The sequence below is a fragment of the Halichoeres trimaculatus genome, unplaced genomic scaffold (genome assembly GCF_033239565.1).
Source record: "Halichoeres trimaculatus isolate MK-OKI-2021-1 unplaced genomic scaffold, fHalTri1.1 fHalTri1_scaffold_25, whole genome shotgun sequence".
Classification (NCBI taxonomy): Eukaryota; Metazoa; Chordata; class Actinopteri; order Labriformes; family Labridae; genus Halichoeres; species Halichoeres trimaculatus.
The window spans coordinates 1388683-1403449 of record NW_027437203.1 but is presented as its reverse complement, the minus strand read 5'-3'; the positions used below and the strand labels follow the sequence as shown (position 1 = coordinate 1403449).

Here is a 14767-nt window from a genome sequence, read left to right as displayed (position 1 = left end):
TATTTAAGAGCTAAATTTAAGTAACATTTGTCCAACATTTTGTGTTCTTTTAATGCCTTTGTTCTATGACATACTTGATTTACTACAGATTAATAAAACAAAACATGAAGCAGCTGTGTTTTAACGACACCACCTTTATTTTCCAAAACTGAATAAACAAAACTTTTCTGAAATCATTTTCCAATTTTCTGAATGGACAAGTCTTTTCCATTATTTTTGCATAAAAATGTAACAACCACTTCTGCTTTTTGGCCTTTAATTCACAAACATTTTTTTAACTAACACTTCAAAATAAAGCTGACATTTATTAATTCCTTTACAACCAAGAAGAACTGTGCTATACAGCATCTAAAGTAATCAGCCCAAAGAAGAGTATTCTAAGTAATAAAGTAAACAAATCTCTTAGTTTTAGCATTACAATGTCGTTTCTTTTGTGGTTTGAAGGTTTAATGCTAAAAAAACACATTATTTAACAAAATAATAAAAAAAAACTATACAAGCTCAAACACATTTACACTACTGAATACACTACCTGAACCTGTATTTCAAACCAAGAAACAGTGTCACTCACACTTCAAGTTTGTTTCGCAAAGATTGTACTTTGGGTCTGAGGACATCAAGCTCAAGAAAGAGCTTCTGAAACACTTCAAAAGTGTATTTTACTTTTGGTGGGTAGCTCAAGTTCATAGCATAGATGATGCCCATGAGCAGCAGGCAAGCCTTGCTCACACTCTGACATCTATTAAGTACCTCAGTTCCTTCGACAACAATGGACACATCAATATAGGATGGTTCCTCACTTCTGTGGAAGACACAGATCTTCAAAACTTGCTTGGCCTGGTTCTCTTTCACAGCTTCCCTGCTGTCGTCCTGTAAAAAACATGAATATCCTCATTCAGGTTCATAATTTCACTGTTATTCCAGTTGTTGAGCATGGAACACGTTACTTGTTAGGTTAAAGGAGTAACTTTAGCAGAAATTAGATTGTCACAATGTTGAATTGGGAAAGAAAAAAATGGACAGTATAGCCAGAATTTTAAAGTTTTTATCATATCAGCAAAAAATTAAATAATGTCAATAAATGAATTTTAAATTCTGAATTCTGAATTTTGTTTTTGGTATGTAACTGAACACATTATTGTACTCTATTGTATGATTTCAAATGGTCATATTAATGACCTGATTTTTAAATATGATGTAACCTTGGGCTCTGATTTCATAGACCAGGCGCAGGCCCAGGCGCACCTGCCCTGCGCCGGCCTTCGCCGTGCGCACAGGGCGTGACCGGCGCACTTTGCAAGTATTCTGCAGTGCCAAGAGAGGCACAGTCCAGGCGCAGAGGAGCGCAGAGGAGCGCAAAGCTGCGCGTCCACACCTCCCTCCGCGCAAATGGCAGAGAGGGAGGAGAAAAGCCGTGAGTGGGTTCAACACAGCCGAGCGCTGTTTTCACCAATGAAATGAGCGCCTCTCCTCGCCTTTAAATGCCCTGCGACTGAGGCGCAGCGTCTGATTGGTCTGAGTGATCTCCAGAACCGCGGAGAGAGTGCTGGTGGCGGAGACGGTCAGAGCTGCTGTGCCTGCAGCAGGTCAATGGACAGCCGGGCGCCTCGGAGGACACGACGCGCGTCACTTTGTGGGTCAGCTCCCGGGACAGATTTAATCTGTTCCTTTGTCTTTATCCGGAGTAAAAAATGAAGAGACAGTTACACAGCTGGCTTATCCATTCAGAATACTTTTGATCCACCTGCACTCCTGGTTTGTCATCGCCAAATAGCAGAACCTTTGGTGATATACTGTATACTCTCCCAGTGTATCCACCTCATCCTCCTTACAACAATGTTCTCCATCTCTTTAGATCACGTTAAAAATAAAGACTAAAACAGAGAAATATGGGAAATCACGGGTAAATCCTGAGTGACACACATTTATTTTGTCTGTTTTTTTTTCTTTGTCTTTTCTCTCCCTCTTTTTTTTGAATTAAATGAAATGAGAGAAGCCAGATATATACTCAGTATCTGATGTTAAGGCTGTTTATTGTTTAATTGTAAGATGTGCATCAAACTTCCAGCTGTCGTCAGGTTAACTTTCCATTATGACAAACGGCTCTAATCTGACATCAGATGTGACGGGACAGTTAATATAGATACAAATGTATATGCTAGTTCAGACGGTTACATTAAATAGTGATTGTTTACTGCATCAAAATGTGCCTGACACTCTGGAAACCTGCCTCTGAGGCTTTGATGACATGTGCGCACATGTGCGCCTGTCACTAAATTACAGCTGCGTGGGGTGCGCTCCGCCTTGCGCCGAGGATAGTGCCAGGCTTGCGCCCCCTGCGCCGGGCTTGCGCCCCCTGCGCTGCGCCACGAAATTAGAGCCCCTTGTCTCATCTCATTTGGTAAGCTTACTAGCTTCTATTCTGCCAATTCAACATAGATGTCAGCTGTCAACTTTAAATCAATTTGTTGTTGATAGGAAAAAAAGGTGCTGTATTTTATTTCAAAGGGTTGCATAATGCTGATGTTCCTTTTGGCTAGCAGTTCAATTTATTCATGAGTTGGTTTTTTTTGTTATTATTTTGGACAGCTGATGTTTATAACCCTTGAATGAATTTTAACACTGTGACCTGGCTTAAAGCAAACTACTGTATTACAGGATTGAGCATAAGATTTAATGGTATTGAATTTGGGATTTTAAATAATGACCAACAGAGCACTTTAAAAACAGATTACAATCTCCATCCATATTCTATTTAAGTGACATCTGATTTTTTTGTGATCTGAAAATGTTTTAATTTACCATGTAGTCCTTGATGAGCTCTCCTTAAGACTCCCCCAGGAATTCCTCCAGGCAGCGGATTATGGCCTCCCGTTGAGCTTCAACATTTTGCTGCTAAAATAGAAGAATGTACACACGTTAATTCATAAACAGTTAAAACAGCATCATCCTGTACATGAGTCTCAAGTTAAAAAAGTGAAAGTCATTCACAGTTTATTTTCAATACTTCAAATTACAAATGATTGTCTGTAAATACAAGGAAGCCAACTGTCAGCTTAACTGGCCAATTTCCTGCAAGCAACATTAATCTTCAAACAAACCAAAAGTATATTTTGTCATAAACATTAGTGATGATGGTTTTATTTACTCTCTAATAAAGTACCCAGCTTTACACAATAGTTTACACACACATTGTATTATTATTATTTTCATTATTTTCTTTACTCACTTGTAAAGCCACAGGTTCAACTTGTGGAAGTTGGTAAAGTTGCTCCTTGAGAAGGCACTGTTGTTTCATCCCACGGCAGAAACTTGCTGCTGGGGGAAGGAGAAACACAGTACAAATATAAATGTCAAATTAAAACTTTCAGATCCTGTACTTGAACAAGCTGTATCAATACCAGATTAACGCCAATAGAAATATTTAAAATTACAGTCATGGCTTTAAAATGCACATGTAGTATGGCTAACCTTTTCCTGGTTAAAACCATGACAGGTGCTCATATTTACAAAATGCAGCACCCTTGTTGACGTAGTTTAGGATCTAACAGATTTTTGTTTTACACTCCATTTCCTATTATTAATAGATTTTATCAGACCTCAATTTCAAGACTCTTCACCCAATTACTAATTTCAAAATCAAGCTGAAAGTTAATTAACTCATGGATGGGCAATTTTTTTGACAAGTGAGACGCACTGAAAATTTTTTTTAAAAAAAAAGATAAAATGAAATATGCTATGACAAATAGTACAGATACTTAGCTGTAATCAGGTAACTAATAAATTAATGATTATTTGAGCTACGTCATAGATGAATGAAACTAAATAGTTACTGGATTTTTTTTTACTTTTGAAACTATATTTATATCTATAAAGAAGGAGAGAGAGAGAGAGAGAGATAATTAACTATGTCCTTTACATGCCATACCTAATGTGCAATACAAATGTGATTCAAATTTAAATTTAGTTTCATCACTCTTATAAAGAAATACATAATTGTCACAGCTTTCTTCTGTTTGTCTCTTTGAAGGGTCACACAGGTTGCTGTGACACCCCTCTGCTGGCGTTTACGTGCAGAAATTGGTCAACGGAGCACGGATCAAAACACTTAATGCACAGTTTTTAGAAACTATTTTGAATGGGCAGAAGTAACATTTATAAGAAAAGACCGTGTTTACATTACATTATATTGGCAGAAGTTTTTTTCTCAGCCGGTTATGAATATAGATGTATGGTGATTTATTTTTAGGATTTCAGAAAGCCACTCTCCTTTCCACCGGACGTACGGCCGTTTTAACTCTGTTTTAACTTTTAACGCATCATCCACGCAGCCATGAAAGAGCGTGTTAAAGCGTTTTCGTATTTTAGCTTCTGTTGGACGCCATGCTACATGCTGCTTTGCTGCTAAATTGATAACTTGTTGGTCGAGGTAAATAAAAACCTTCACTGCTCTCATGGTGCTCAGACAGGCTGAGTGCCGAGCAATTTTGCTGCGTTACAGTTCTATTTAGCAGAAATATGTCATCTAAAATGAGCTAATTGGTGAAATATGGCAACAAACGCTATTGTTTTCACTTGAGCACAGACCATGTTCTTGAAAGCCCACACAGCTAGTAAACATTTGTCCTGAATTAATAACTCCACACTGACAAGAGCTGCATGCGATTTATACAGTTTAACGAACAAAAACACACTTACTTGAACATCAACCTCCTCAAAGTAGGCTTCCGTGCACCTCTTCAGATCAAAACTTCTCGTTGATGGTCAGGTCAAAGCCGTTACTGACTGTGCTCCGTCGCGCGTTTTTCACTGTTGCAAGATTTGAAAGAGGTTGCCAGGTTTGCAAAGTAAAGTTTACTTGCTTTTAAGAAGTTGACCACTGGATACATTAGCGCAGTAAATCTTACTTCATCATTTCATTCATATTTAGTTTTATAACAAGGTTAAAAAATACAAGTAAATATCAAGTAGCACACTGAAAAATACTATGTTTTTTAAAGTAAACAAATAGGAATAAGAAATCCATGTAAAATTTAATCAACAATCAAAATTAATAATAACTGTCCTGAAAAATCCTTTTTTTCAGTGTGGAGGAGACCACCATATGACACCAAAAACATTCTTGGTGTCATATCTGATTTCACTTAAAACAGTGAGCCTCTGTTCGTCTGAAAACACTCTGCAGCTGAGTGCAGAGTGCATGACACAGCCCCCCCCCCCCCCCCCCCCCCCCCCCAACACACACACACACACACACACACACACACACACACACACACACACACACACCACCAATACTACCTAGCTAACCCAAACAAAACACCAAAACCGCACATACACACAGAAATAAAAAAAACTAAGGACCAATTCCTACAAAACCCTTAAAAACCTACGAACAATTCGCTCTCAGCTCCAGACTCAGGCCCTGTTTACACGACACCGAAAAAGGTCGATTCCGCAAACATTTCGTTGCGTTTTGGCCTTCCGTTTAGACGAGACCACGTTGTGTTTTCAGTGAAAACGCAAACTTTTGAAAACGCTCCCCAGAGTGGAAAGATCTGAATCCGCTCCTCCATCCAGCTTCGTGTAAACACAGAGCAGAGCGTCTCAGGGTGAAACGCTGACGTCACCGCATGCGCACTCGCAGTTTAATGTGAAGGCTCCGCGCTCAGCCACATTTCCAGTTGAGCCAGTAGTTGGCGGTAATGCGCGTTATGGTTGGATTGCCAACCGTCTCACACAACAAAACGGCAGAAAAAGAAAGAACAGAAGAGGAGACTTGTCCTCCTGGAATCGTATGAACGCGGATCGTTTTCACGCCGTCCACATGTAAACGCGGGTGGCTTTTGAAAACACAAAGGAAGAATCGTTGCGGGAGTCTCCGTGTAAACAGGGCGTCACTCTCAGAGAGAGAGGGAGAAAGAGAGAGAGAGAGAAGGAGGGGAAGCTGGGCTGTGTGGTGGATCAGACAAGCTGAGTGGGAGGAACAATGACCCAGTTTCCAAAAACACTCTGTAACTCCACAGGCACCACCCGCACACTGGGATCACGCTATGTACTGTTTCCATCAATATGTAATATGTAATATATGAGTGTTTGTGTGTGTGTGTGTGTGTGTGTGTGTGTGTGTGCGTGTGGGTGTGTGTGTGTGTGTGTGTGAGTGTTTTCCCTCCTTCATTGTCTCCTTCATCTGTCACCTCCTGCATCTCTGCTGTTTACTTTCCTCTCTTCCTTCCCTCTTTCTTTTTCATCTGTCCTACTTCCTGCTGGACTAAGCTAAGCTGGATATGTGACCATGACCTTGACTGACTGACTGACTGACTGACTGACTGTGTGTGTGTGTGTGTGTGTGTGTGTGTGTGTGTGTGTGTGTGTGTGTGTGTGTTCAGTAGTTGTGTGAGAGAGTGTGTGTGGGTGTGGGTGGTGTGTGTGCTAACTTGGCACAATGCCTGGAGCTGAAGCTGCTGTGTCAGAGTTTGAAAGGCTGTCTCACAGACATGCCATCAAACTGGTGTCTTCAGTGCCGTGCAGTGTGTGGAGGAAGCCAGGGAAAACTGATCGGCTATGAGTCTGTGAAGTCGGCCTCTAGAATGAACAGGGCCATTGTCATGTTTCTAGATGCTACAGAAAAGTGAGCGAGGTGGTGGAGAAAGGGGTGGTTATACAGGATACTTTTACTCCTGTTCTCCCCCTCGTTAATCTGCCATCTAGAGTTGTCACTTCTAGTGCTCCCCTTTCATTAAAAATGAAATATTGGCAAAAAAAAGTCATCCAGGTATGGGCAAATAGTCTCACAGTTAAAAATGGTTTCACTTGGCTGCAAGCCTCCTAAGTAAAAACATGTAGTGTGTCATTTTAGACAGGTGTTTATGGTTTTAAAACCACAGCGGATCCCCTGAGGGAATCCCCTGTGGTCTGGCCGGTCTGGGGCTGGTGTTGGAGGGGATTCACCGCAGTCTGCCCGGTCTGAGGCTGATACTAGCGGGGATCTGCTGTCCAATGTCGCTGGTGAGGATTCGCTGACAGTGGCTTTGGTGTCGGGGAGTTTTCCCTAACACTGGGAGTGGAGTCTACAGTAGTGATGTTCAATACCACCGATTTCTTTTCCAATCCGATCCAGGGTAAAATTCCAGTCATCAAATCCCATACTAATACCCAGTGTAAATACATGTAATGTGTCTGGTTAATCTAAAAAAAAATAAAAATGAGCTCATATAGTCCTTTCAAAGCAGTCCTGTGGCTGCTCAGAGGCATCATCAGGCCAGGTTGTGATCCTCCTTCTGGTGCTAGGGGCAGTTTTTCGAAGGGGGGTGTATGCACAAATTATGAGCAGGGACATGTGGTCACTGTGGCGCAAAGAGTGGGTATGCACTATATGCGGTGCATAGGGGGGCCTTGCTAAAGGGGGCACCAAAGCGATGGGGGGGAATTATTTTGAGTTGGCATCTTCTGTATTTGACAGCTGTTTGTGTAAATGATACGATCGATAACGGATTCACGTCACTGGTCAGCGCCCTTCTGCTCCTTTATCCCCTCCTATCCGCCGCGTTAGGGCGTGTGTGTGGAGCAGGACAATAGGTGCAAGCAGTACCTTTTGGTAGGCAGTCAAAGGTGGACTGACAGAAAAGAAGGCTCATGGGGGCACAGAACAGAAAACAGAGGATGGAGAAGGAAAAAGATTCGGTAGCAAAGAAATAAAGTATTTCAAAATGGTTGAAAGACAGTCGGTAAGTTTTGTCAGTGTATGAAGAGGAGGCTTGTAAATATTCAGGCATTCACGGACTTCAAGTCCAAGGGCTTGAACACACAAGTTCATGTTCATGTCATTTAGTTGTGAGGATGGAGAAAAAGAAGAGATGAAGAGAGAGAAAGAAACAGGACAGACAGGGGAAGGCGACAGGTTGGTCTAATATTAGGAGGAAGTGTAGGAACAGCCACTTGATAGGCTAGCTAGGCGCTGCCCAAGTAGCTGCCTGTTGCAGCAGCTCTCTCGTCTTTGTCAGTTTCTTGTAATTTCTTTGTCTCTTTTTCGTCATCTTTGTATTTGGAGTGGATCATCACTTTGTATGGTTCATTGTCGGTCACGGACACCAAACTTTTTGTGGCTTCGGCGATATTTTTTACTACTTTTCTCCTGTGTTTGTCTGGAGATCCTACATGTAACCATGGCTGCTTTGTTTACATGCGAAATTAGCTGTTAGCAGCCTGTAGCATGTCAATGCTAACTAGTGTAGGGCTTGATGATTTCCCTCGAGCTGAGGAGGAGGAGGTGAGGACGACGTGCTGGTTCTCGGATGTGAGCTGGGAGGTGACGACGTGGACCTGTCCTTCCATCCATCGTTGTTGGGAACGTGGGATCTAGCCCCGGGGGATGGACGAGCTAGCTGTGCTAACCCAGCGGCATCGTGCTGTTCACGGACGTGGCTGACGGAGCTGACATCGGACGCCGGCCCCACATTGGAGGAGCTTCGCCTGCTGTGAGCAGACAGGATCCAGGAGACAGAGACTGAACAGACTGCTGGGGAGGCTCAGTCCTGGACCCTGTGGAGGTGGAGACTGGCTGGGCTGGAGAGTGGTGGACGAGTGGTGGACGGGATGTCGTCATCTAATTTCTTATGGACATTTTTGCACTTTCTATACTCTTTCTTACTTTTGTTTTCTTATATGCTGCGGTGACTCCTGAATTTCCCCTCGGGAATAAATAAAGTATTTTCTATTCTATTCTATTCTATTGATACCAAGTGATTAATTCTTAAAATACTTGTATTGACGAAATTTATTCAAAGCTATTACATAATGCCTGTATGTGATAACTTGGAAGAGAGGAATGCAGGCAAGGGGGGTCAGTGATGGCATCTGCCAAAGAGGACACCAGTGATGGCAACAGGTAGGTATAATTTAACTAGTGAGGCCACAAAAACCTAGATGCCCAGTATGGTTTGAATTTCTACCGATGGGCCTATTCACTGTGTCCTTTGGGGAAAATTAGTGCTCGTGTTACGGTTCAGAGGAACCGATGTGTTTTTAAATGACCCAAAAGCAGGCGGAGGCAGTGGAGACAGTAGATGAGTTTTTATTGAGAGTTGTAGATGAAAAGGTGAGTCCAAATCCAGAGTTCCTTTTGTCAGAGAGTTGAGGCTGTGTGAATGTTTTCAGGGCTGCTGCAGGTTGAAGAGGAGGCACTGAAAGGAGAAGAGGGAGAGCAGGCGTTAGGGACTGGTAAGCAGGCATACAAAAGATCAAACAATCTCAAGCAATACTTAGACAGGTTGAGCACTGGTACCGCGGTCGAAGCTTCAATACTCTGGCACCGGTCTTCACTCAAGCCAGAGCTTGAGAGCAGAAGTGGCTGATTGCTCATGCGGCGCAGGTGTGCCAGGACCTCGTGTAGCAGCTTCAGAGAGGGGAGGAGGGAGAGGAGGAACAACTCCACACAGCCAAGGAATCACCACAGCTCGGTCTCATCAGATTTATCTCCAAAGATACAATTCAAACAGCATTTCTCCCAGACATTGGTATTAACTCAAATAATCCACACATGAAAAGAAAACACAACATTCAGGTCCATAAATAATGGTTATGGTGAATTAAGTATGAAAACACAGGAAAAAAGTATTGAACACGCTATCTGAGACCCAATACTTAGTGGAGAAGCCTTTGTTTGCAATGACAGCTTCCAGACGCTTCTTGTATGTTTTAACTAATGACCCAAACTGCTCAGGTGGGATTTTGTCCCATTCCTCTGCACAGATTGTCTTTAAATCTGGAATATTCTTTGGTGCCCTCTGGTGAACCCTTTTCTTTAGTTCTGTCCACAAATGTTCAATCGGTCTTTGTCAAGTGACATCACATCCACAAACACCGCAGTGTAAGGATCAATATTGTTAATTGTTGACAATTTTTCAAAATATCTTTCCCTGGCATCTTTTGTCAGCTTATCTCGATATGGTATAAGTTCGTTTGGCTTTTGTTTTTTTAGTTTTAACATTGTAAAAAATTGTAAAGCTCCCCACTGCCTCTCTGTTTACCTCTATTGTTTACCTTTATTGTTTACATCCATTTACCCACCAAAATGGCGGGAGGGGCTTGTAGATGACGTCACTGACAAAGACCGATTGGATTTAAGTCATGTGAATGACTAGGCCATTCTAACAGATTGATTTTCTTTTTTTGAAACCATTTGAGAGTCAACTTTGCCGTGTGCTTTGGATAGCTGTCCTGCGGGAAGGTCCAGCCACGTCACATCTTCATTTCAGGTGGTATGGTGCATTTCCTTACCAAAGTATACAGCCTTTCCATGGTGTGATCAATACTTTTTTCCTGTGTTATTGTACTGACTTCCACATAATCAATATTTATGGAACTGAATGTTGTGATTTCTTTTCATGTGTGGATTATTTGAGTTAATACCAATATCTGGTAGAAATTTCGTTTGGATTGCATCTTTGGAAATAAATGTAATGAGAAAAAAGGCGACGCGTTCAATACTTCAATACTTATCTAGCCCACCGTATAGGTATATACTTTTTTGAGGGGGGGCAGTTCCCCCCAGAAAGTAGTTAGCTGCTCCCCTGTGTGGTCAGACTGGCCCAGGTGTGCTAGCTGTTTAGCCTTGTAGCCCAGCTTGATGATGGAGTACACCTTGTCCAGTGTATTTGTTCCCCTGGTGTCACATTTGACGTGCTGATGAAACTTGGGATGCACCGTTTTAAGGTCCACATGAATGAAGTCCCCTGCTATGATGTGTGCTGCTTCGGGGTGTCTACTCTGCTGCTTGCTAATGCTACTGTGGAGTAGTCCGTTAGCCGGGCTAGCATTGGCATCGGGTGGGATGTAAACAACAGTCACAAACACCGCCGTTCACTCCTGGGGGAAGGTAGATGGACCTGCATTTAACAGTCACATATCCCAGTTCAGTGGAGCAGTGGCTGTCCACACTCACCGTGTCAGTACACCAGTTGTTGTTAATGTACAAACACACACCTCCAAGATTCCGTGATCAGAATAATGCAGATGTCCTTAACTATGTTGTTAGCTACAACCTGGAGCCTCAGTTCATCCATTTTGTTGGCAAGGAATTGTGCATTCGAGAGAAAAATGCTTGGAAGCTGGGGTTTGTGTGGTTGCTTCCGTGGCTGCATGGGCCCTGCAGCCCTGCTTCTGCGTTGTCCCTCAACGCCGCCTATGTCGCCTCTCCGCCGGCATGGTGATCCACAAAGACCCGGGAGTTCTCGCTATGTCCGTCAGGATGTTGTGAGAGTCAATGTAATCAGCAGTAACGCTCTGTGTGACCTCCTGTCCTATTCGGAGGAGTTCATGTCTGTTTTGCATGATTTTGATGCCGTCTATAAGTCTGTTTTCAACTCACTGGCTGGGAGAGCAGTTACCCGCAGCCACTGTGAGCGCTGCCATGGTAACCATGGTTATTTATTTGACACATGTATTATTATTCTAAATGACCTCATGCAGTTATTTATTAAAGCATGTGTTTATTTTGTTTCTTATTTAATGACCATATCCATTAATTTAAACAATAGCAGCAGTGCTTAGCAACTCTTACAGCTCCACATTTTCTCCCTATGTGCCTGAATGGCGTCTGCCTGCAGCGCTTAAGGACTCAATCAGAGATGTCTGCCTCACCCTAACAGCCACTGTTGCTGCTCCCTCCTTCTCCTCTGTTCCCCTCATCATAAATGACTCGTATTCTTGGTTATGATTCAACCAAAAGTGTTTAACGAGGTTCAATGTGGTGCCAAAAGTCCTGACTTTTTTTTTTTCAATATCATAAACAGCGTCTTGGTTTTTTTGTGAAGCTAGAATAGCTCCATGCATGACTTCATTTGCACTTTGCCATTCTGTCCTGTGAGAGCGTTACAATGAGTGACGGACTGAGCAGTGTGCAGCTTCACTTAGCCAGGTGGAAGAAAAAGTAGTTTCCACATGTAGCAGCCCTTGGCATCAATGATCACGCTGAGAGTTCGACTGGTGCATACTCTTCTTTATTCATCCATTTTTGGCACCGTGAAACTATAAATACATCAGTTCAAATTAATATTTAATTCATTTTACATTTTCTTTCAGTAATACATTATTAAAATACATCACAAAAGATAAACACTCACACACACACACACACGCACGCACGCACACACACACTTCCATAAACACGTTTAAATTGCACCACTCCAAAATACAAATATTGCACGATCCCAACATACAAAATATTGCCACGTCCCGACACACATAAACAAACTTGAGAGTGACATACCTCGCTTTGCCTGCCAAGAGTGCAAACTTTTATAAGCGATCATCATCCAGCTCCGATCCCGACTCTTCCCGACATAATGCACTGCTCCGCAAATAAGAATATATTTGAAATTTACCTGACCGAGCACCAAAGAAACTTTCTTAAATAAGACACTTCACATACCGTGTTGCTGTGATTCTCTGAACGCGAGGAAGCCTAATCAGATCGATGCAAACCCGGTGCGGGAGAGCTTTGCCCTTTAAATCCGCTCCAGTCAGGCTACTCAACCAGGAACATGAAGAGATGCATTTTTATTGGCTCCGGTGGCCACTTACAATGAAGTATCATTCAAATATGTTCTCAACAGTTTGGTGACTTTTTACTGTGTTCCTGTTCATGATTTACAGGCCCTAAAATGACTGAAGTATCAAAAGTATCGATATTCTGGGTTTAGGATTGCTTTTAGACCACAGAGAGCTGGTATTGGAAGTATCAATATTTCAGTATTGATCTGCACATCACTATTCCACAGTGGCAGGAGTCCTTAGTGAAGACCCCCCTCTGGTTCTGAGACAGCGAGTGTTGCTGAGCAGGAGGTGAGGCTGTAGTGCTAAGCCACACAGACCAAAGGGTTTTTAATGCTGAAAGTCAAGAAAGTGTAGAAATGAAAACTGATGAAGTTATGTCTCCGTGTGAGGTGTCAGATGATGTCCTGATGAAGATATGTAAAACTGTCAGAGATGGCAGCATGAGCCAGGAGAGTGACAGTAGTCTCCTTCTATCACAGGAGCAGCCACACTCTCTGGACTCTCCTGCTCATGTTAAAAAAATTCTGGAACAGACTAAAGGGCAGAGGCTGGTTGCTGTGGGGGAGTTTTTTTTCCTGAATTAAATTTGTTTTTAAAATCATCAAAGCCTCTAACCAGAAAGAAGGGAAACACAGAGGAGGTTCTGTCTAACCAAGAAATATACAGCCTGAAGGAGCACATTGTTAAAGTGAGAGCTCAAATCATCAATAATCATGATGAGTTGTACAAGATGCTTCTCTTTTATCCTGACTGTTGTTACTGTACTCTCTCTTTTATCCATGTGTGATTTTAAACTTAGCATTTTAAACCTGAATGGGGCCAGGGCTGATTTTAAAAGAGCTGGGGTCTGATTTATAAAACTTGCTTACGCACAAAATGGGGCCTAAAAGTGGCGTAAGCAAATTTTTCACGCAAAATTTGTGATTTATAAAAAAAAAAAAACTTGCCGGGAAAATGTGCGCGTTAATTTTGATTCTTGCGTACGAAGATTTTGGAGACAGGGTAAGTGGCGGGGCACATGTCGAGGTGGTGAATTGGAGCCTGATTCATCTCATACTTTCCCTGTCATCATATATCAGACTTATAGACCTGGTTAATCACAAACACCAAGTCCGAAGTCTTTAAGTATGTTCCTTAAGTGAGCCATACTGTATGCACAATGTGCATGTATCATACTTTCATGTTCAAATGATATCGAGTGGTGGAAAGCGCTGATTAATAAGTATTGGAACAAGGTGTTAAGCATTTAGTGTAATTACTGAATAAGCATATAAATAGTGCCGTGACACTCGTGCTTAATGCGCCACAATGGATGCTGATTAATAAGTATTGGAACAAGGTGTTAAGCATTTGGTGTAATTACTGAATAAGCATATAAATAGTGCCGTGACACTCGTGCTTAATGCGCCACAATGGATGCTGATTAATAAGTATTGGAACAAGGTGTTAAGCATTTGGTGTAATTACTGAATAAGCATATAAATAGTGCCGTGACACTCGTGCTTAATGCGCCACAATGGATGCTGATTAATAAGTATTGGAACAAGGTGTTAAGCATTTGGTGTAATTACTGAATAAGCATATAAATAGTGCCGTGACACTCGTGCTTAATGCGCCACAATGGATGCTGATTAATAAGTATTGGAACAAGGTGTTAAGCATTTGGTGTAATTACTGAATAAGCATATAAATAGTGCCGTGACACTCGTGCTTAATGCGCCACAATGGATGCACTGGCACTGCTGGAAGATCACGCAAATGGAGGGATCAGGATGGAGAGAATCTTTAGGGACCACAAGGAGTTCCTGGCCCATGATGATGACTGGCTAATAAGCCGATTTAGATTCCCTTGAGCAGGGCTCTTGGATCTATGTGCTGAACTGGGCCCAATGTTAGAAATATCCACCCGCCGGAACTGTGCCATCCCGGTGCCTATACAGCTTCTGACCACTCTGGGGTTTCTGGCAACCGGCTCCTTTCAGCGGGTACTAGCCGACAGGTATGTGTTTGATATTATTGAAAATATATAATTTTTCATGCTCTTTCTAAAGCCCATTTTGATCTATATGGTACAATTCAGTTAAATTGTCCTTATAGGTCTGGGATATCACAGCCTTCCCTCAGCAACATAATTCCAACCAATTTGGATGGCATTATAAACATGACCAGTCAATCAATCTGGTTTCCCTACACTGTGGGTGAACAGGCCAAC

At 42.2% G+C, this 14767-nt stretch overlaps 1 long non-coding RNA gene across 2 annotated transcripts; it reads right to left on the bottom strand.

The window, feature by feature from the left end:
• Positions 1 to 301: 301 nt before the first annotated feature.
• LOC141786319 (uncharacterized) lies at positions 302 to 5907 on the bottom strand. Of its 2 annotated transcripts, none has more exons than XR_012597670.1 (5): positions 5394 to 5907; positions 4699 to 4809; positions 3230 to 3318; positions 2803 to 2895; positions 302 to 870 (listed from the first exon to the last, which is right to left on the bottom strand). It is a non-coding gene; the product is annotated as an uncharacterized LOC141786319 (long non-coding RNA). The 2 variants fall into 2 exon arrangements; XR_012597669.1 differs by having other exon boundaries at positions 5398 to 5907.
• Positions 5908 to 14767: the final 8860 nt, after the last annotated feature.